Source organism: Silene latifolia, chromosome 6 (assembly GCF_048544455.1).
Source record: "Silene latifolia isolate original U9 population chromosome 6, ASM4854445v1, whole genome shotgun sequence".
In the NCBI taxonomy this organism is placed as follows: Eukaryota; Viridiplantae; Streptophyta; class Magnoliopsida; order Caryophyllales; family Caryophyllaceae; genus Silene; species Silene latifolia.
Window position 1 is genome coordinate 39,130,230 of NC_133531.1, and position 23,192 is coordinate 39,153,421.

The window sequence follows — 23,192 nt, forward strand, 5'->3', positions numbered from 1 at the left end:
TAATGTTAACTTTCGTCCGAGAAGTGATTTAAATGTCTAAATTAACTTATCTTTCGATCTCATTAATTTAGTCGTCTTAATTAGGTAATCTATTTCCCTCCCCTATCTATCGATCTTATCGGGTCGGTCAATTCCAAAGCATTCCACTAGTCGCGTGCACTCGATTCGTCAAATATAGCAATTAAAGTAATTAAAACGAGGTTAATCTCACGGGAGCCGGTCGATCGACCAGGGTAGGCGGTCGATCGACCATGGCGCGATTTCAGGTCTACATATTTCTAATGCCGCCTACACTACAGTTCCCCTACATCCTAGCACGATGGGTTTAGCTACTCATGATTATGACAAAAACAACAATAAGATTATCGAATAAAGCTAAAGAATTCATACTTAAATTAACTAAACAAGCAAATAACATGAAACGATAATTGGCTTTGGGATCCTATCTAGCAATCTAAACTATGAACGAAATAAAGCAGCGAAACTGAATGATGTAACAGAGAAATACCGTATGAAACAAGAAGGAAAGATCAAAACCGGATGCGGAAAATAAAGTTTTATTGACGGAAAATATTCTAAGCTAATGAATGAACCCTAATAAATTTTGGTGATGGAAGAATTGATTCTTATTCTGAAAACTAAGGTTACGTTATATAGGAATATCACGCAACTCTTATTTCCTAAAACCTAAATACAATGGGCTTCAGAAATCTCGTTCTTTTAATTCACGCCAGCATCACGGTTTGGTCGATCGACCATGCAAAGCGATCGATCGACCGGTCTCGTTGAAACATAAGCCGATAGTCGTGCTCTGGTCGATCGACCACTTGGTTCAGTCGATCGACTGGAGTAGCTGGTAATTTGCTCCAAAAGTTTCGTAAAGTTATCTTTCGGGCCTCGATACGCGCACCAAGTTCATTTCCCGAACCTTTACTTCATGTCAAATGCAATGTTAGGTACTCGGAGACGGATTCGGCTTGATATCTACTCATTTCCGCAATAATCTGCAATATTACATGAAAATACGAAAGTAGACGAAAATAGGAACAATGGTAGCTTAACTAAACAAATGAGCTCTGAAAAGCGTGCAAAATAGGGTGTAAAACATCATATAAATGACACGCATCACTCACCGTGCCCGAATCGATATGAATTTGGATCTCGGGATCATTTATAATAGTTGGGTAGAGGTCACTATATAAATGCTTAAATCTTGTTTAAAGTGTTTACAAGTATGATTAAAATGACAAATGTTAATATTTCCTTTACCTCCATGTTTGTAGTTTATATATCACAATGGGTCCTACAAATGCAACAACACCTATTACCATTGAGTCTTGTCATAACTTATTTGACGATATTTGATCCAACAACAATCTCGATACAACTAGAGAGCTTCATTTTGGGATCGGTTCCGACGGAAACCTTAATTTCATTACTTCCTCCATACCTCCTACTATATCATTTGTGAATGTGTCTCAGGAAGACCATCTCACTAAATCTATAGGATCCTTATCTTTAGAAGAAAGGGATGCCGAAACTAGTGGAGTCCTAGCAAGCAAGCTCTTGCAACTAAAGGGAAATGGTTCAAAAGGAAGGGAAAGAAAGGTCGAAAATTCAACAATGGAAACAAGATGGCTAGTGGGACTACCAAAGGAGCCAAAGTTGATGATGAATGCCATTATTGTCATGGCATGGGACATTGGATGAGGAATTGCCCCATATATTTGGGAAATATTAGGGATGGACTTGTTATTCCACTCGGTAAAATTCCTTCTTAAATTTATGTTATTGATGTAAATTTTACTTCCACCACAACGTGGGTATTAGATACCGGTTGAGGTTCTCACCTTTGTAATCATTTACAGGGGCTAAGAAACGTGGAAAAGCTGAGCAAGGACGATGTTGATCTCCGACTTGGGAATGGAGCTAGATTAGCGGCCACATCCAAGGGAACTTATGTACTTGTTCTAGCAAATGGATTTGAGTTATATTTGCATAATTGTTTTTATGTACATTCTATTTCTATGAACATTATTTCAATTGCTATGTTAGACGTAGAGGGCTTTAATTTTGCCATTAAAAAAAATTGTTGTATTATTTCTAGAAATGACTTGGTCATAGGCCAAGGCTCTTCTATAAGTGGCATTTATGTTCTAGAGACTTCAAATCCAAGTAATGACATCTATAAAATACAATCCAAGAAACTCAAGTCAAGTGATCTAAATGAATCGTACATTTGGCATTGTCGATTAGGTCATATCAACGAGAATCGCATTAAAAGATTAGTTTCAACTAATGTTATTAAACCATTTGATTTTCAATCCTATGGTATATGCGAATCTTGCCTCCTAGGCAAAATGACTCGTAATCCTTTTAGTGGTAAAGGGACTCAAGCTAGTGAACTATTGGGCCTTATACATAGCGATGTATGTGGACCAATGACAATCACCACTACGGGTAATTATGACTACTTCATCACCTTCACCGATGATTTAAGTATATATGGGTATATCTACTTAATGAAGTACAAGAGTGAAGCTTTTGAGAAATTTAAAGAATTTCAAAATGAAGTAGAAAACCAATAACAAGATGATAAAAGCACTACGATCCGATCGTGGTGGAGAGTATCTTAGTAATGAATTTGATTCACACTTGAAAGGTTGTGGCATTGTGTCACAACTCACTCCACCCGGTACACCACAACTTAATGGTGTTGCCGAGAGGAGAAATCGAACCCTACTCGATATGGTTCGATCTATGATGAGTCAAACCGAGTTACCCGACTCGTTTTGGGGATTTGCAATCCAAACCGCAATCAAATCATTGAACAATAGTCCAACAAAAGCAACCGAAAAGACTCCATATGAGATGTGGAAAGGAAGGGTTCCTAATATATCCAATATGAAGATTTGGGGATGTAATGCTTAAGTCAAGGTAAAGACCGACAACAAGCTAGCCCCACGATCCGAAAAATGCATCTTTGTAGGTTACCCCAATACCTCCCGAGGCTATTACTTCTACAAACCTCATGAAAACAAAGTGTTTGTGTCTAGTGAAGCTGTCTTCTTAGAAAGTGAGTTTATTTCTAAGAGACAGAGTGGCAGAAATTTTGAACTTAATGAAGTTCAAGAGCCACAAACCGAAGTAGAGGCACATGAAGACATTCCTTCGTCGTCTAATTCGGTTATTATTCCTCAACCGAGGAGGTCGGGTCGAGTTTCTCGTCATCCTGATAGATACGTTGGACTTATCCAAGAGGATGGGATTCTTGATGTATTACTTCTAGAAAGTGACGAACCTGCCACCTACAAAGCTGCAATCTCTAGTCCCAATTCAGCTTTATGGCTTGAAGCCATGGAATCCGAAATGAGTTCTATACATGAAAATCAAGTTTAGAACTTGGTGGATTTGCCTGAAGGAGCAAGACCTCTTCAATGAAAATGGATCTTTAAGGTAAAGAATGGCATAGAAGGACATGATGATATCTACAAGGCTAGGCCAGTGGCAAAAGGTTTTACCCAAGTTCATGGTCTTCACTATGACGAAACCTTTTCCCCCGTAGCCATGCTGAGATCCATTTGGATACTGTTAGCGATCGCCGCATTTCATGATTATGAAATATGGCAAATGGATGTCAAGACCGCCTTTCTAAATAGGCATTTAGAAGAGGAGGTGTATATGATGCAACCTGAAGGTTTTGCAGATCCTAAAAATCCTAACAAAGTATGCAAGCTTAAGAGATCCATTTATGGTCTTAAGCAAGCATCAAGAAGTTGGAACCATCGATTTAATAATGATATAAAAGAAAATGGTTTTACTCGAAGTGTTGAGGAACCATGTTTATACATGAAGTTCAGTGGGAGCAATGTTATGTTCCTAATATTGTATGTGGATGACATACTACTTATTGAAAATGACATTCTAATGTTATCCTCTGTCAAGGAGTGGTTGGGAAATCATTTCCAAATGAAGGATTTAGGAGAAGCACAACGCATATTAGGTTTCCGGATCTATAGAGATAGACCCAAAAGGATATTAGCATTAGGTCAAGAATCTTATATTGATAAGGTTCTTCGACGCTTCAACATGGATCAGTCTAAAAGAGGCTTAATTCCTATGGGTAGTGGAATAATTTTGAGCAAGTCTCAATCTCCCTCCGAACCCGAAGATGTTGAATGCGTGAAGATGATTCCCTATGCTTCCGCTATTGGATCAATCATATATGCCATGATATGCACTCGTCCAGATGTCTCCTATGCTTTAAGCATGACTAGTAGATATCAAGAAAATCTAGGTGAGAGTCACTGGATAGCAGTTAAGAACATCCTCAAGTACTTGCGAAGGACTAAAGATTCTATCTTAGTGTTTGAAGGTGACTCCGAGCTATGTGTTAAGGGTTACACAGACTCGAGTTTTCAAACAGATAGAGATGACATGAAATCCCAGGCTAGATTTTTTTTCATGATTAATGGTGGTGCGGTTAGCTGGAGGAGCTTCAAAGAGTCGGTCATTGCGAATTCTACAACAGAGGCTAAGTACATTGCAGCGTCTGAAGCTGCCAAGGAAGCAATGTGAATTAGGCAATTTTTGGAGGGGCTAAGGGTAGTTCCTACTGCCAAAGATCCTATCACGATCTTGTGTGATAATAGTGGGGCAATCTTTCAAGCTAAAGAGCCCAAGTCTAGCAACAAGTCTAGACACGTACTTAGAAAATTTCATGTAATTAGAGATTTCATTGAAAGAAAGGAAATAGCGATTTGTAAGGTTGGGACGGATGACAACATAGCTGATCCTTTAACCAAACCTTTATCACAGGCTAAGCATGACCAACATGTTATTTCCATGGGTCTAAAACGCATGCCAAGTTTGTATTAGATTATGAGATATAAAATGAAAAACTTTGTTTTTAATTTATATGTGATAATCGCATTTGTCGTTTGAGTTTCTTTGTGCAAACTCATTTATTTATTACTTTGTTGTATCCAAATGGGTTATTGAGATAATATTAAACCCCATTAAAGTGAACTGGATTAACATAGTATTCGCCCCTAGTTACTTAAAGGAGGTGACGTCTCGAAGTGACTAGAGTGTGATGCGATTGATGGTAAGTTCAAGTGCCACGGTCATATGGGATGACTAGTCGATCACATAGACGGACTGTATGGGACACTCTGTCGGGCAGTGACCGCTTATAGAGTTCGGGTAATTCATAAAGCCTGGTCGTGGCAAGAGCTGCTATAGTATTCTTATGAGTCAATTCTTTTGACTAAAGACTATTCGCCCAAGTTGGCACAAATTTCTTAATGGCTTTGATTTATACTCTACGATTGTCGTAACTGAAGTCAAATGAGTACATTTTGGGTTATGATGAAATGTGGCTAAACGAAGGGAATAGTGTGATAGGAATAGTCCACTCCCTTGTCAGGGTTATTTGAAATCTCAAGGCCACTCGAGGAGTAGTAAACTGAAAATGCGTGGCCACTCTCGGAAGGTATCTATGGTAGATAATTCCGGTCAGATAGTTACTCTCCAAATCGAGGAAACCACTCAAGATATGATCAAATGCAAGTACGACCTGTGAGACACCTTGCATTGAGTGGGAGATCATAATAGGACAAGAGAATTGGTGACGCATGATACGTGCATTTTATATAATCTTTTTAGGCCTTTTCATGCACGTATTTCCATGCTTTTACCGTAGTTTATGCTATGAAATGCCCCGAATATGCTACTTTGGGTTATTTTGTCTTATTTGCAGGAATGAACCAGAAAGTAGTGGAATCAAGCCATTTATCGTCCGTTTTGCATGCATTTAGAGGAAGAGTGAATTTGGAGCGGAATTATAGCTGTCTTGGGATAGGTAAAGCTGTTTCGGGAGCTAAATAGTCAAGTCAAAGCTAAACTAACGAGATTTTGTAGCTGCTGAAGTTAGTTTCACTCGATCGAATGGAATATATGGTCGATCGAGTGGTTTTAGGTCAATTAATAAGTCGATCGAGTAGATATTATGGTCGATCGAACAGTTTCATATTAGTGTTTAGTCGATCGAGCACTTGTTTTGGTCGATCGAACGGTTTGAGTCCTAAGTTGCTCGATCGAGTGGTTTTAAATCACTCGATCGAGTGGTTTATCCTGCGGGCTTGGGCTTCTTAGTTTATTTCCGTCAATTAGGTTAAATAAATCCTATTTTCTTATAAATAGGAAGTTAGGACATCATTTGTAGGATCTTCATCTCTTTCTTTCCTCTGACTCTCGTCCGGGGAATCACACGTTACTTTCCTCTGGTTACTGTTTGAATACTACTTTCTGTTCCGCCTCTTGTTTTCCGAATCCTTACTCTGTAACTTTTTCTTCCCTTTTATTCCTCCTTGTTTCTTTACTGCTTTTATTATTTCTCTTTTTAGTTGCCATGTCTTATGTTATTAGATTAGCAATTGCTAGTGTAGTGTCCCGAGCCATGCGTAGCTAATTCCTTTAATATGTTAGGACTAGGGAAACCGTGGTAGCAATATGTTAGGATCGACATGATTAGATTAGTTTTGCGACAAGAATTGTATTAAGCAATATAATTGTGGTTAGGTTGAATGAATGCATGCAGGAGACCGATTAATTAGTTACCCCCGACCTGGATCGAAAGATTGGAAGGGAAGGCTTGCTTAATTACAATAGGTGATACCTAATTAGGGCGAAAGCTAAGTTAGGGAGACCCTAGGGCGATTAGAGACCGAAAGGGTATAATCGTAGGTTTAAGGACCGAAAGGTGACGACCTCGTTCTTCTTATCAATAATTTAATCGACTCAGTTGACCCGATAGTGTAGCTGCCACGGTAGACCGATTCCTAGCATATTTCTCTCTTCTATCTAATTTACCCTTGCATTTCTTCATTATTTTCTCTTATTCATTTCCCTCTTGCTTTAACCTCTTTAGTCTAGTCAAAACATTTCAAACCCCCAATTGTGACATTAGACAGATATAATAGACAAGTAGATAGTAAACCGCCTCCCTGTGGAGATCGACCCTACTTACCGCTGACTTCTGTTAGTAGTAGCTAGGTATTTTATTTTTGGTACAGAAACGACCGTATCAAATTTTGGCGCCGTTGCCGGGGAGGCAACTATTTATTTATTTGTTTAATTCTGTCTGTTTTTAGCCTCAGGGGATTTGTCCCTTGAGGCCGTTCTAATCTTTTTCTTTAGTGCTGTTTTGATAGGCCTTACAGGTTCTACCTAGACAGTTCTAGGTGAAATATTGTCAAAGGGAAGGCTTGAGTACCTTTGACCCATCGCCTATGTCCCATTATATGGCGCAGCAGGTGATTTACTGCGGGAGATGTGGTGCTGCTGAGCACAATGCAGTTCTTTGTATGGCAGAAAATGACGCGGTCTACGAGTTCAAGCTTTGGGGACGTGTTAGCCATTCCCCTGTAGTTGTGCCGCCACATCCACCCTATCAATGGCCACCGCAACAAGACCCTCCTGATATACAGAAAGAATAGATTGCGGAGCTGAAATCTTTGTTGGAAACACTTGCATTCCAAGTGCAAGATGATGATAGACGCACTTGTGTGCGATTTGAGAAGCTCGAGTCTCAAATAGCTCAGTTAGCTCCTGAGTCGGATAGTTGGCAACCAGAAGAGGAATACTGTACCGAGAGCGGTTTTTCCCATGAAGAAACCGTGTTGCGCAATGCTGAGGATGATTTTTATGACTTGGATTACGAATTTCTATCATATTTTAATGCTTTACATGAGGATTTCAGCACTGTACAGGCAGAATCACTCGATCGAGTGACTTATATTAGTCGATCGAGTGAATTGCCAGAAAAACCGTTCGATCGAGCAGTTAAAAGCACTCGATCGAGTGAAAATCAGGAAGGAAGTGGTCGATCGAGTAACAATTCTACTCGATCGACTGAATTGGCCAGCGAGAGCATTGATTCGTCATGTGGGTTTGTTCTAGATGATGATTTTGATGATGATAATGATTACGGTGAATCTCCCCTATTCAAGGCCGAGTTGGATGCATTTGAGGCTGCGATTTATGGGCTGAAATCCACTGAGGAGGGTGACGAGGAAGCAGCTGAGTCGGTAATTGCTCCTAGCACGGAAGAGGTAAGATCTTCCTTTGTCAATGATTCCGTCGTTGAAAGCAACCAACCTGAGGTAGTAAACGATAATTTATTTATTGTTTGTTTAAATAGTAAATTGCCTCGTTTGACTTATGCTTTGCATTCTAATGCTTTGCCCCTTCCTAGTAGGTCGTACAATTTAACGATTTTTCACCGTCCTTATCATTTTAATTTCGTTAATCTGAAACGGGGCCCTAATTTACTGTCAATTGCTCCGGCGCTCCTTTATTTTGTGGATAAATTTAGGAGCTCTCATAGGAAGTTTGTTAGACTTAAATGTTTATATACTTTTATTTCCTATTTCTTTATTCCACTGTGGTGCTACTTACATTTTTGTGTAGCACATGCGCAGATGTACGATCTCATGCTGCGCTCTTTGAGCTGCTTTGATTGTGATTAATTAGAGAGCCTCGAAGAAAAGAAGGTCGAGCTGGGACCTGACTGAAGCTAGCGCTACCTGGAAGGCAATCCGGAGATTTATTTTTAATTGTTTTGCACTTTATTTCAGTTTTAGTTGTAATAAATAGTTTTCATACCATAGACAATATCAGTATGCTTGTTTTGTTAGTTTGCGGGCTGTTTTTATTTGCGTTTTGCAGGAACACACTGAGGATCACTCGATCGAGTACTTTTTGTACTCGATCGAGCACTTTTGCTGCTAAATCCTCTCGATCGAGCATTTATTTTACTCGATCGAGCACCTGCAAAAGAGAGAACTACTCGATCGACCTAAATTCCTTTCGATCGAGCAGTTTTGAAAGCCCTTTGACTTGGATTAGCTTCCTGTGACGATATGAGCTGTTTAGCGACCTCCCACGTTGCTGGCTGGTTTGGGGAGGTCCCTTATTCGCGCAATCTTGTGAGCTTTCCGTATTCACTCTCTTTCTCTTTTAGTTTGCATTTCCTTTCCATGTTTTGGTACAATGAGGGCATTGTACGGTTTGGTTTGGGGAGGTTATGCATCCATATCTGTGTCGGCATATTGTTTTTATTGCATTTTTGTTATCATGTTTAATTTCCGTATGCATTGTTGTTTATTTTTCATATAAGATTTAAAAATTCCATAAATATTGAAAAAAAAATTACAAAATTCAAAAAAATTTCACGTTTATTTTTAGCATATAGGTTGAGTCGGAACGGTCGATTTCAATGATGATATTGCACTATAATTGTCTTTTTGCTTAAGCCTTGCATAAACTATTATTCTTTTTAGCTTTGTCTTATTGCATATCTACGAGTTAATGTTAAATTTAGCTGAACATATAGACTTGACCTGAAATTTGGCAACCTACTTATAATTTCTAAGGATTAGAGCCGTATAAAGTGGTGTCATTTATGACCGGTTTCATGTAGGATTGTGAGTAGTTACTCCTTGCATATCATGTATCATCAATTTGCACGTATAATGAAATTCAATTACTTTTTGCCTCCATACATTCGGGTTAGTAATTGGTATCACATGCAGGGAGGTGCTTACATTTCCCTTTTCTTTCAATTTTACCCATTTAACTCCACATTAGCCAAATTTGCATGTTGACCCTTAGCTACATTCCAAATTTAGCCTGCCTTGTCAAGCTAGTTTAGTGTATGTTTTGCGGTACATATTTTATTCTGCCAAGTTTGGTTCGTATTATGTTGATTCGGAGTTGGTAATCTAAGAAGAAAAGGAGGTTGATGAAAAAAAAAAACGTGAAAAATGAAAAATGAAAAAGAATTCGAAAAAAAACGTGAAAGAAAAGAAGAAACCGAAAAAAATGAAGAACAAAAGATTTCGAAAGAAAAAAAAGAGAGTTTGTATTGAGACGGTTTCACTCCTATGCTTTATTTACATTTATTGAGGAGTATTTTCAGTTCGGTTTGGTGAGTTTTGTGCCAAATGAAGCACTCATGCTTAATTCATAATTGAGTTGGAAATGGATGTTGTCATATGGTTTTGTTTAGGTACTAGCTTGATCACCTATACCTCCACATTCCCATAAATGTTTTGCCTTTTCTTACCCATTGCCTCACTTTACCATATTTTTGTAAGCCCTCGGCTGTGACAGGACCTTGTTTGGTTGGAATGTATGTACGGTAGCTAGAATTGTCTATCATATTAGTTGCATGCATGTTTATGTGGGTCGTAGTCTAGGTGAGCGACTATTTTTTTTTCTCTCTTACATATATATGTTCACCCTTTGCTTCATGAGAGAAGAGTGACCCGTGAGAGTCCATTATTAAAGGTCTTGCAAGGTCGACGGTTCAGCTTTATTATAAACATCTTACAACTCGTTTGCATTTGACTGTTTGCTATAAGTGTTAGTTGCTTGCATTAAATTGGTTTAAGTGGGCATTTATAGCTAGCTCTGAGTTATCTTTTCCGTTCAATTAGTTTGCATTTAGTTTACTCGAGGACGAGTAAAGGTTTGGTTTGGGGAGATTTGATACGTGCATTTTATATAGTCTTTTTAGGCCTTTTCATGCACGTATTTCCATGCTTTTACCGTAGTTTATGCTACGAAATGCCCCGAATATGCTACTTTGGGTTATTTTGTCTTATTTGCAGGAATGAACCAGAAAGTAGTGGAATCAAGCCATTTATCGTCCGTTTTGCATGCATTTGGAGGAAGAGTGAATTTGGAGCGGAATTATAGCTGTCTTGGGATGCGTGAAGCTGTTTCGGGAGCTAAATAGTCAATTTAAAGCTAAACTAACGAGATTTTGTAGCTGCTGAAGTTAGTTTCACTCGATCGAATGGAATATACGGTCGATCGAGTGGTTTTAGGTCAATTAATAAGTCGATCGAGTAGATATTATGGTCGATCGAACAGTTTCATATTAGTGTTTAGTCGATCGAGCACTTGTTTTGGTCGATCGAACGGTTTGAGACCTAAGTTGCTCGATCGAGTGGTTTTAAATCACTCGATCGAGTGGTTTATCCTGCGGTCTTGGGCTTCTTAGTTTATTTCCGTCAATTAGGTTAAATAAATTCTATTTTCTTATAAATAGGAAGTTAGGACGTCATTTGTAGGATCTTCATCTCTTTCTTTCCTCTGACTCTCATCCGGGGAATCACACGTTACTTTCCTCTGGTTACTGTTTGAATACTACTTTCTGTTCTGCCTCTTGTTTTCCGAATCCTTACTCTGTAACTTTTTCTTCCCTTTTATTCCTCCTTGTTTCTTTACTGCTTTTATTATTTCTCTTTTTAGTTGCCATGTCTTATGTTATTAGATTAGCAATTGCTAGTGTAGTATCCCGAGCCATGCGTAGCTAATTCCTTTAATATGTTAAGACTAGGGAAATCGTGGTAGCAATATGTTAGGATCGACATGATTAGATTAGTTTTGCGACAAGAATTGTATTAAGCAATATAATTGTGGTTAGGTTGAATGAATGCATGCAGGAGACTGATTAATTAGTTACCCCCGACCTGGATCGAAAGATTGGAAGGGAAGGCTTGCTTAATTACAATAGGTGATACCTAATTAGGGCGAAAGCTAAGTTAGGGAGACCCTAGGGCGATTAGAGACCGAAAGGGTATAATCGTAGGTTTAAGGACCGAAAGGTGACGACCTCGCTCTTCTTATCAATAATTTAATCGACTCAGTTGACCCGATAGTGTAGCTGCCACGGTAGACCGATTCCTAGCATATTTCTCTCTTCTATCTAATTTACCCTTGCATTTCTTCATTATTTTCTCTTATTCATTTCCCTCTTGCTTTAACCTCTTTAGTCTAGTCAAAACATTTCAAACCCCTAATTGTGACATTAGACAGATAGAATAGACAAGTAGATAGTAAACCGCCTCCCTGTGGAGATCGACCCTACTTACCGCTGACTTCTGTTAGTAGTAGCTAGGTATTTTATTTTTGGTACAGAAACGACCGTATCAACGCACACTTGTCTCGGACAAGTGGGAGATTGTTGGAGTATGTGTCCTCAACAATAGTGCGATCACATGTTTAAATCTCAACTTAAGAATACGTAAGGGATGATTCATTTATATAGTCAACTGATCAACATTAATCAGTAATGATTGGCTAACTAGAGTTTGACATTACTGTCGTTTGACGGTGGTGATCAGTTGATCCCTTAAGGTCACCCCTAAAGGACAATTCCCTTAATAGACAAATTGATTAATTGTATAACGATACAAGTTAATAAATTCCTTAAAATTGAACAATTCATTTGTAAGAGAGATTATTTATATCTTATTGTAATTTGAATAAATAAGATTTGTTTTAGTAATTGGAATACTTTATTACTAATATTGATTATTTTTTGTGAAACAATTGAGATAAGAATGAATAGTTAATTATAATTACAATATGTTGTGAATTATAATTAAATTACCCATTTTATTCATGTGATCAAGTATCACTAGTCAATTTGTTATATGTAATTTAATTAATGTATATAATGATATTTATTTGATGAATATGCATTAAATTAATTAATAACATGTAACATACTACATGTGATATATTGTGTGACAAATGATAAATTGACAAAATAAAATGGAAGTCCATTTTATAAGAGAACCTGTTTTGGTAGGAGGAAATGGCTTTGTTTTTTTGCATTTGTTTATAGTGTATGACAAATGTGATGAGTACCCTATTGCCTAGTCTTACACCTAGCACTTAGAGAAGAACAAAAGAATAAAGAGAAAGACCATGCATTGGTCCTCCTCCTTACCAAAAACCGGCACCCTCCTTTACAAATGGAGAGGGTGTGCTCTATGTTTACTAGTGTAGTATTCATTTCATTATTTCATCTTATCATTCACACACATCTCTCTAAAATGTTTGAGAAACCTTATAAATTGTTAATCATAAATTCTAACTACAATATTAGATTACTAGTGTAGTAATAAGAATATTATTAGAATCATGTTAAGGATACTAGTGTATTAATCTAGTTAATTAATATATTAGTTTAAGGGATTTGTCTTGGGTGCAATCAAGAGGATAATCTCTACATTGGGATTAAGGAGGATCATCCATTACATTTAAGCTCAAGAACAAATAAGGAAGGTGACCTTATTTGTGCCCATTATTTTGAGCCATATAACAATGTAAGGGACATTGTTTTTCTCATTTAATCTCTCATTTAGTTATGCATACACTAGATCTTATGAACTCACATTAATATGTTAATTAGTTCACTATTAGAAGAGTCTAATAATAAGTATATGAACCTAACACCTCCCTAACAGCAGGTGGCAAGCATCCATGGGTACAACATTACACAGTACCTCATCCTTGTACACTTTCCCAATAGAGAATGGAACTAGACACTGTTTGTCAACCTTAACCTCTACTCCCTTGTTTAACCATCTGAGTTTGTAAGGATTTGGGTGATCCTGAGTCACCAGATTCAGCTTGTTGACCATGGTGATGGAAGCCACATTGGTACAGCTCCCTCCATCTATGATCAAGTTACAAACCCTTCCCTGAACTGTGCATCTACTCCTAAAGATCAGGGATCTCTGGTCTACTTCTAAGGGTGCCTGTTGTGAATGCATAACTCTCCATAAGACCAAGTTGTGCCCTGTGTCAGGGTGAGCTACAACCTGATCTTGGCCTGATTCCTCCTCAGCTTCCATTTCCTCCAGAGCTAGGTTCTCATCCTCCTTATACTCAACCAATCCTTCCCTTTCCCACTCTTCTACTTCCATTGCTGTCAGGGCTCTCTTAGAAGGACAATCCTTTCTGAAGTGGCCATATCCCTGACACTGAAAGCATTTGATCTTACCCTCAGTCACAGGTAGGTTGGTTTTTTGGTTCATAGGAGCTTTCCCTTTATCTAGTTTAGGTGGTGCAGTTGGTTTAGGTGTACTACCAATTCTGACACCAGTAAATGGTCTGAATGCAAGTCTAGTGATAGTTTTAAACACTGCGGGCTTAGCCTTTCCCATTTTTTCAACTCTTAAGGACAGGTTAACCACATTATCATAAGACCACAGGGGTTGCATCCTAACCTTGGTAGCAATATTCTTATCCAGACCCTTTAGAAACCTAGCAATCCTTTGCTCAGTTTTTTCATTAATCTCACATTACAAGGTTAATTGCTCAAACTCTCTCAGGTAGGTCTCAACTAGTCTCTCATCTTGTCTAAGTTTGGACATTTTAATAAAGATATCTTGAGTATAATCCTTGGTGACAAATTTACTCAACATCTTTTTCTTAAGCTTAGACGAAGACCTAAGTGGTTCTTTTCCTTCCCTAATCTTTTGGTGTTTTAGATTATCATACCAAAGAGAAGCATATCCCTTTAGTTTCAAGACAGCAACTTTAAAGGCCTTAACATCAGTGCAACCTTTATACTCACAAATTTTCTCAATATCCCCAATCCATTCTAATAAATCATCAAGATTTAGGCTACTAGAAAATTCAGGAATTTCTACCTTTAAATGCTTGTCTGTGTGCTCAGGAACCTCTTCTTGTGTTCTGATGCTTTCCTCAGAGTCTGATTCATACTCAGGTGGTGGTTGTCCTCTCCCTGCTCCCATAAAGAAGCCTCTGCCTCTACCTCTTGCTCTGGGAGGTGGTTGTCTTCTTGGATCATGGGTTGGAAACCTCTCCATTACTACATGAATAACATTGAGTAGTGTGTCCACATTTCCTGCAAGAGTTTCTATTCTGGTTTCAATACCAGCAAGTCTTTGTTCACTCATGGTTGTTATTGTGTTTTTTGTTGTAGGTAGGGATAATAAACTCACAGTTTCTCTCAACTCAAGACTAACACAAAGGTGGAATTATTTAAACCTTGCTCTGATACCAAATTACAGTGTCAAACCCCAGGCCTGACACAAAGATTGAGAGTTTAACTGAGCCTGATTGACCTGATGTTTTCAGGTTGCAATGAACTTTCAGAATTTGAATAAAAAATACCAAATGGCCTGCTAAAATCATGAAATTTGGTGACAAGCTAGTTAAATGAATAAACTAATCCTGATTAAAATTTCAAGAAATTTGAAGGACTCTAAGTATTTTTTGAGAGATTAATTAAGACTGCCTGACAGAAGGATTCAAGCAATCTGGACACAGGATTGATATTTGAGACTGGACATGGACCCAGGGATATAATTATCAACTCAAATCCCACAGAATACTCACAGGGAAGCAAGCTAACAATTTGGACAACTTAAACTGGAAATTATCACAGCCTAGCACAGATAAAAACCAACTCAAGTTAACAGCAAGACCAAACAACCCACAGTCTGAGCACAGGATTGAATGAACCTCACCAACAGACTTTGTTCAACACCTACAATCTAAGCACAAGATGTTAACAAGCCTGACTCTTAACTACAGACTAAGCACAAGTTATAGAGATTTAAATTTGAGAGAAAACTCAGGTTTAATATTCATCAAAAGCTGCCTCAATGCAGTTGGAGGAGGGGTCCTTATATAGGCCTTCCTCTTGGTAATCTGTTACACATTTTGACCTAGAAATCTCATCCAAGGGCCAGGATTATTTCTTAGGACATAATTAAAGTACTGGAAATATTTTACAATGATGACAAAATAATTTAAAGGGAAAACTGCAATAAACAACAAAAATCCTGCACTGATAGTGACATGCTGCTTCCTTGGCTGTTGTGTGGCTTTGGCTGGGAGTATAAGGATGAATGGGTGCAGTAGGGCCTTGACTTTGGCTCTTAGGTAGTATCTGAAATATGGAGAGATAAGCAAAATTACCCCCACATCAGCTTCTTCATTGTTTAGCCAGAAATGGCAATATGCTTTATGCTTTATGTCCCTTTCAGCTTGATTTTCTCTTGGTTGCAGTGTGAATTTGGCCTGGCTCCCTAGGACTTTTCTGAGCTTAATTGATCAATGTTTCAGCTGGCCAAGGTGACAGCTGGTGGTTGAGCTTGTACTGGTACCTGAGACCTCCCAAAGCAGGCCCGGCAGTGGTTGTTAGCAGGGTAGTGTGACTGGGATTGTTGCCTACTGTCTGATCAGTGTTGCCCTGGTCCCTGGCTCCTGCTGCAATTACAAAATATGAAGCTACAAAAATAAATGACCGATAAAAATCACCTATCAAAGGACATATGTAGAAAGAAATAGTGGAGACTTGTTAGCCTCATCACCTCAATTCCAACAATCACAGTTTTACGACGCTGAAGTACACCATCATTTCTACATTTGTTTCTGTTCCAACAGATGGCATAGATAAGTGTCAGCCTATAGACAGCAACATGATTCTTCACATTTATGGGTTTGATTCTTCTATTCCACCAAGCAACCATATCCTGACCAGGCAAATGGCAACCCGACTGTTGGATATCAGTTGAAGGCATTTATGACTGTAAATGCAATTGAAGAAGAGTTGTGCATGTGACTCTGGATCAGCTTCACAGAGTACATATATCATCCATGATAACCCCCATCTTGTTCAATCGATCCCTAGTAAGTAATTTTTCATGCATCACAAGCCATCCAATAAAGCCATGTTTAGGAATAGCTCCTTTAACTCAAACAAACTTAGACCAATTCACATTCACAGAGGTAGGACTTAACCAATCATAACCACTTTGAATGTAATATTGTTGGTTCTCCTGAAGCCGTTAGTCCTCCTTATAACTTGCTAGCATAAGATCCCTGATCTTACACAATTTCCTCCAAGCCTAACTTCTATTTTGATTAATTGTAAGTTTTCCAGGAACCATCTTTTATATACAGAGCATATACCCATCTAACCCAAATATGATATTTCTTTTCAGCAAGCCATTGATATATTAGTGCAGCCTTGATTCATCTCAAGAATCCCTTAAACCCAAACCACCATGTTTTTTCTCCTGACAAATCTGATCCTATAAAACCAGAGTATTATCATGATCATGATCAATACTTGTCCAAATTTTTATAGATACTTACAATCGGCTTGAGGACTCAGGAAGGCAGAATGAAGATCCTAGCCCAATATGTATGTAATTTTGTCATCGCAGACTTGATGAGAACAAGTCTTCCAGCATAATTCAGTTTCCTGCACCCAAGGGATCTCACTCTACCTGCCACCTTCAACCAGGCTAGAGCACTCAAGAACTGAAAACCTCCGAGTTGAAATTAGGGTCCCTAAATACTTCAAAGAAAGCGTTTCATGGGTCATCCCTGTAACCATAACAACTTCACCCAATATACAAATATTTACACCATCACTATATATATCCTGAATTTCCTCTTATTCATTTTTAATCCAGAAGCTCTAGAAAATGACTAAAAAGTTCTAAACATTCCAATAATAGGTATTCTATCCCCTCTACAAAACAATAAAAAATCATCAACAAAGGCTAAGTGTGTTAGTTTAATCCTTACACAAAGGGAAACCTTTACTTATATCGAGTTCCCACTATTTTCGACACAGTTTATAAGTAGTTCTTCCTCACAAGGTGGATGCTATCCGTTTAAATGCTATTTCGTTTATTCTAGTTTTTTTAGTTCTTTTTTTCTTTATTTGTCCATGTTAAAAGAGTGCTCCTTTCGAAATATAGTAATTAAAAATGGTGAATTCTCATTTTACCCCTTGTTAAATATTTTTATTTCTATTCCAATTAAGTAGAATTTCACATGTCAATTTTATTAGGTCTTAAGTGGTATTTGGCCATTGTTTTTAACTCTAATTTTTGGTTAAAGGAGAACAATAAATTAAAATAATTTAAATACTTATAAACAAAGTTAGAGAAATCATTAACCTTTTCTCCATTTTCCCTCCCATTTCTTCCTCGTGTCTAATCACTCAAGGTCAAGAGATCCTTAATCCTTTGCTATAATGAATGGGTTATTATGGAAAACAAGGAGGAAAGAAAAGTGATGAGGTTAAAAGTATTCTGTATCTATAAATCAAATTAAGTGTTCTTAGGCCCTGTTCTTTTGGACTGAAATTGTCTGAACTGAACTGAATTGGACTTAATGGAGCTGAACTGAACTGGCCTGAACTTAATGGAACTTAACTGAACTGAATTGAAATAATAATAAAAAGATTATACTAATAATAATAATACCAATAATAATAAATATTATAATAACAATAATACCAATAATAACAATAATAAATATTATAATAATAGTATTCATTACGAATAATAATAATAATAATAATAATAATAATAATAATAATAATAATAATAATAATAATAATCTAATAAGATATATAAAAATAAAATAGTAATATAACAATAAATATACCAATAATAATAATAATAATAATAATATATTAGTAATATAAATGATACCATTCTGAATAATAATAATAATAATAATAATAATAATAATAATAATAATATAATAATAATAATAATAATAAATAAATAAATAAATAAATAAATAATAATAATAATAGGTCTAATATAATAACTTATTAATATAATAATATTAAATATAATAATAATAATAATAATAATAATAATAATAATAAATATGTGATTAATAATATTAGTAATAATGAATATATTAATAAAATAATAAATATAATATATTAACTTATTAATATAATAATAATAATAATAATAATAATAATAATAATAATAATAATAATAATAATAATAATAATAATAATAATAATAATAATAATAATAATAATAATAATAAATATGTTATGAATAATATTAATAATAATGAATATATTAATAAAATAATAAATATAATATAATAATAACATATATATTAAATATAAATATAATAATATAAACAATACGAAATAATTATGAATAAATATAATAGTAGTATAATAAATATAAAAATAATATAATAGTAATAATAAGAACAATAGCAAATACATTAATATAATAATAATAATAATGATATAAATAAGAATATAAAATAAGAATAATAATATTAATGTTGAAATAAACTAATATGAACTGAACTGAACTGAACTGATCTGAACTGAATTGAACTGAACTAAATGGAGCTGAAATGAATTGAACTGAACTTAATGGAGCTGAACTAAACTTATTAGAACTGAAATTAAGTCTAAAAGAACATGGCCTTAGTTTTTTAATAGGCACATCAATCAATACTATATATTAATTCCAGAAACCAAGGGATTTCAATGTAATTAAATAAAGTTATACAAATTAATTATATTATATAGTTTTAAATCACTAGCACCGTGTGATGGACCCGATTAAGGGATCTCAATGCAAATATTATATAGTTTAGGTTAAAAATTAAATTATATAGAAGCTTGGTAATTTTCCTAAACATTTGTAAGAGACTAAAACATGGTCAATTTCCTTAAAATAAAATAATTAATTAAGATAGTCAATTTCCTTAAAATAAAATAATTGATTAACACGGTCAATTTCAAGGAGACTAAAAGAAAAAAGATGCTTGGTAATTTTCCTAAATATTTATAGAAGATGGTCAATTTCCTTAAAATAAAATAAGTAATTAGCATAAACATTCACACTTATATTATTAATTATTATCATCATAAAATTATATATTAAATTTAAAATCTATGCAATTTTATTAAGCTTTATTATAATTTATTAGATTAGATGTATATAGAGATGTTAATTATTTAACATATACAAATATAATATAAGTAGGTTATAAATAATTCAAGTTAAAATAAAGAGTCTGAATAAGGTCTTATGTGACTCTGAAGCTTTGTGTGCTAAGGAGTTACATTTCCTCAAACAAGCTAGGTCACAATATTTATTGCAAAAATCAAAGGAGAATTGGATGAAGGATGGGGATGATAACACTGCATTCTATCATACTAGCATCAAGCAGAGGAGAATGAGAAATAGAGTGTATCAAGTGAAGAATCAAGAGGGCCTGCTTTGCAAACAACAGTCTGATATTCAGTATGCCTTTGAAGAATATTATAAAGGTATACTTGGATCATCAAAGTCAGTGGTGCCTCTTAATTTTGAGATTGTCAGGAAAGGAAATTGCTTAACTGAGTTGCATCAGGAGATTTTACTGCGAAGGGTCACTGATGAGGAGGTTAAGTCTGCCATGTTCTCCATACCTAGCAACAAAGCCCCTGGCCCTGATGGGTATAGCAGCCAGTTTTTTAAAGATACATGGCATATTGTAGGTAAAAATGTGATTCATGCAGTTAGGAGTGTCTTTACATCTGGAAAATTGTTGAAATCTTGCAACTCTACCATCATTACTTTGGTTCCTAAAGTGGATGTGCCTGAAGCTGTGACACAGTTTAGGCCTATAGCTTGTTGTAACACTATTTATAAATGTGTTGCAAAGGTTATGTGTGCTAGATTGAGTCTTATTTTGCCTGATATCATCAGTCCTTCCCAAAGCGCATTTATTAAAGGGAGAGACATTGTAGGGAATATATTGCTTTGGCAGGATTTGGTTAAGATGTACAAAAGGAAGGCATGCTCACCCAGGATTATGATGAAAATTGACCTACAAAAAGCGTATGATTCTGTTGAGTGGGTTTTTCTTCAGGATATGCTTAAGGCTTTGCAGTTCCCTAAGTTGGTCATTGATATTCTGATGCAATGTGTAACTACTCCAACCTACTTTATTGCCTTAAATGGGGAAGTCTTTGGATTTTTTCAGGGGAAAGAGAGGACTTTGGCAAGGGGATCCCCTCTCCCCTTTGCTTTTCACTATCTGCTTGGAATATTTAAGTAGAATTTTGGAGTGGGTGCAGCAAAGGAAGGAGTTCAGGTTTCACCCTTTTTGCAAGAGAGTAAACTTGAGCCATTTATGCTTTGCTGACGACCTCATCATGTTCTGTAGAGGGGATACACAGTCTGTGATCCTATTGCTCAGGGCTTTTAAAACTTTCTCTAATGCATCAGGCTTATGTATGAACCAGGGGAAGTCCAGCATGTACAGTAATGGGGTTGATGACCATAGTATGGCCGGTCTGACCAAACTATCTGGCATGAAAAGGGGTGCCATTCCTTTTCAGTATTTGGGAGTTAGCATAACCCCAAAGAGATTGGGAGTGAATGACTGTCAGGGACTTATTGATAAGGTTGTGGCTCGCATTAGAGGGATTGGGGCTCGTAAGTTGTCCTATGCAGGGAGATTGGCTTTAATCAAGTCTGTGTTGCACAATTTACATAATTATTGGGCTAGAATTTTCATTCTCCCTAAGACTGTGTTGCAACATATTGATAGATTGTGCAGCAAATTTTTATGGCATGGTAATGAAATGAAGGATAGCCCAGCTCTAGTGGCTTGGGAAAATGTATGCAACTCAAAAAGGAAAGGAGGATTAGGTTTGAAATGTTTATATTGGTAGAACATTGCTGCAGTAGCAAAGTATACTTGGTGGATTGCTCAGAAAACTGATCATCTATGGGTCAGATGGATTCATGCAGTGTATATGAAGGATAAAGATTGGGAGGATTATGAACCTGGGCAAGGGGCTAGCTGGGCATGGAAGAAGATTTGTTGGGTTAAAAATCTGATCAAACCTTTCTTGTTCAGTGGTGGCTTTGCTGATTATAGCATTAAGTTGGGTTACTCTTGGCTTGTGGATGAGGGACCTGACAAAGCATGGCACCCCTGGATTGCTAATAAGCTTATGATACCCAGACATGGTTTCATTTTGTGGTTAGTTGCCCATAAGAGATTGCTAACTCAGGACAGACTCATGAGAATGGGTGTGACTCAATCTAATAGTTGCTTCCTCTGTGGAATGGATGCTGAATCTGTGGAGCATTTATTTTTTCAGTGTGCATTCACCAAAAAGTGTTTGGCTCTGCTGTCTGAATGGCTGCACATGGACATTCCTGAGCAGCAAGTGCTAGATTGGTGGTTACTGGTGAAGAAGATTGTAGCTGCTGTTGTGATGGCTCTGATTTATGGCATTTGGAGGTGCAGGAATCAAAGCAGGTTGGAGGGATATATTCTTACCCCTGGGACTGTAGTTAAAAATTGTAAAGATGAACTTAAAATAAGAATGAGGTGTAGTAGAGTTGTGTCATCTGTTAGAGGTGTACAAACATGGTTGGATCAAATTTGTATGCATTGATACTTGTACCCTAAGTTTTCTAGCCTTAGGAAAATTGTAAGGGTGATTCTATATTAATTAAAGCTTACATTTTCCCAAAAAAAAAATAATTCAAGTTAGATTTCATGATATATAATATTGCATAATTCTTTCAATTTGATTTAATGCATATATGTAATATATTTATATAAATATATAACCCTCTTAAAATTGCATGCCTAAGTAGTAAAAGTAATTTCGCCAGTAAAGAAAAGAATTTTAGTAACATTGAACATAGTTATATGATAGTAATCACTCATTTGAATAGTAAAAGTAACAATATTATCAGCGAGATTAGTGAAAGTGGTAGAAACAACAACGGGAGTAGTGAAATAATCAATATTAATGCGGCAATAGTGAAAGTAACAATAATTACGGCGAGAGTATGAAATTATCAATATTAATGCGGCAGTAGTGACAGTAACAATAACTACGGCGGGAGTAATGAAATTATCAATATTAATGCGGCAGTAGTGACAGTAACAATAACTACGGCGGAAGTAGTGAAAGTAACAATGATTACGGGCAAGTAGTGAAATATTATTACTATTGTTTCATTAATAAGAGTAAAATATTAATAGTGGGAGTAGTGAATTTGTCTCAAAAATTATTTCATCGTAATTTTAGGACATGTCATAGAAAAATATAGGATAAATGGCAAAATACTACCTAATATCTTCAAAGTTTTGTGTTTTACTACCTAATATACCTATTTATACATTTTACTATCTAGAACGGCACAAAATCATGCAAATCGCAACTAAATGGCCGGAAAAGTTACTTAAGGGTGGTTTAAGTGACCTGCGATTATAAGAGTAATGTTGTTTGACGATTTTGCCCTTCTTCCCATTTAATCACTCCCCTTCCTCCATTAACTCATTTCTATTACTCACCTCACTCCCCAACTCCCTCATTCAATCCAACGCCATTATCATCCATCCATTATCATCATCACCCCAAACCCTAAATCATAAAATCGTCATTGCCCTCGCCATTGCTGAACCCAAATCAAATAATCGCAATCATCATTGCTTAAATTGAAGGACGTCGCCATTATCATCCATTTCTGATTGAATTAAGTTTTTTT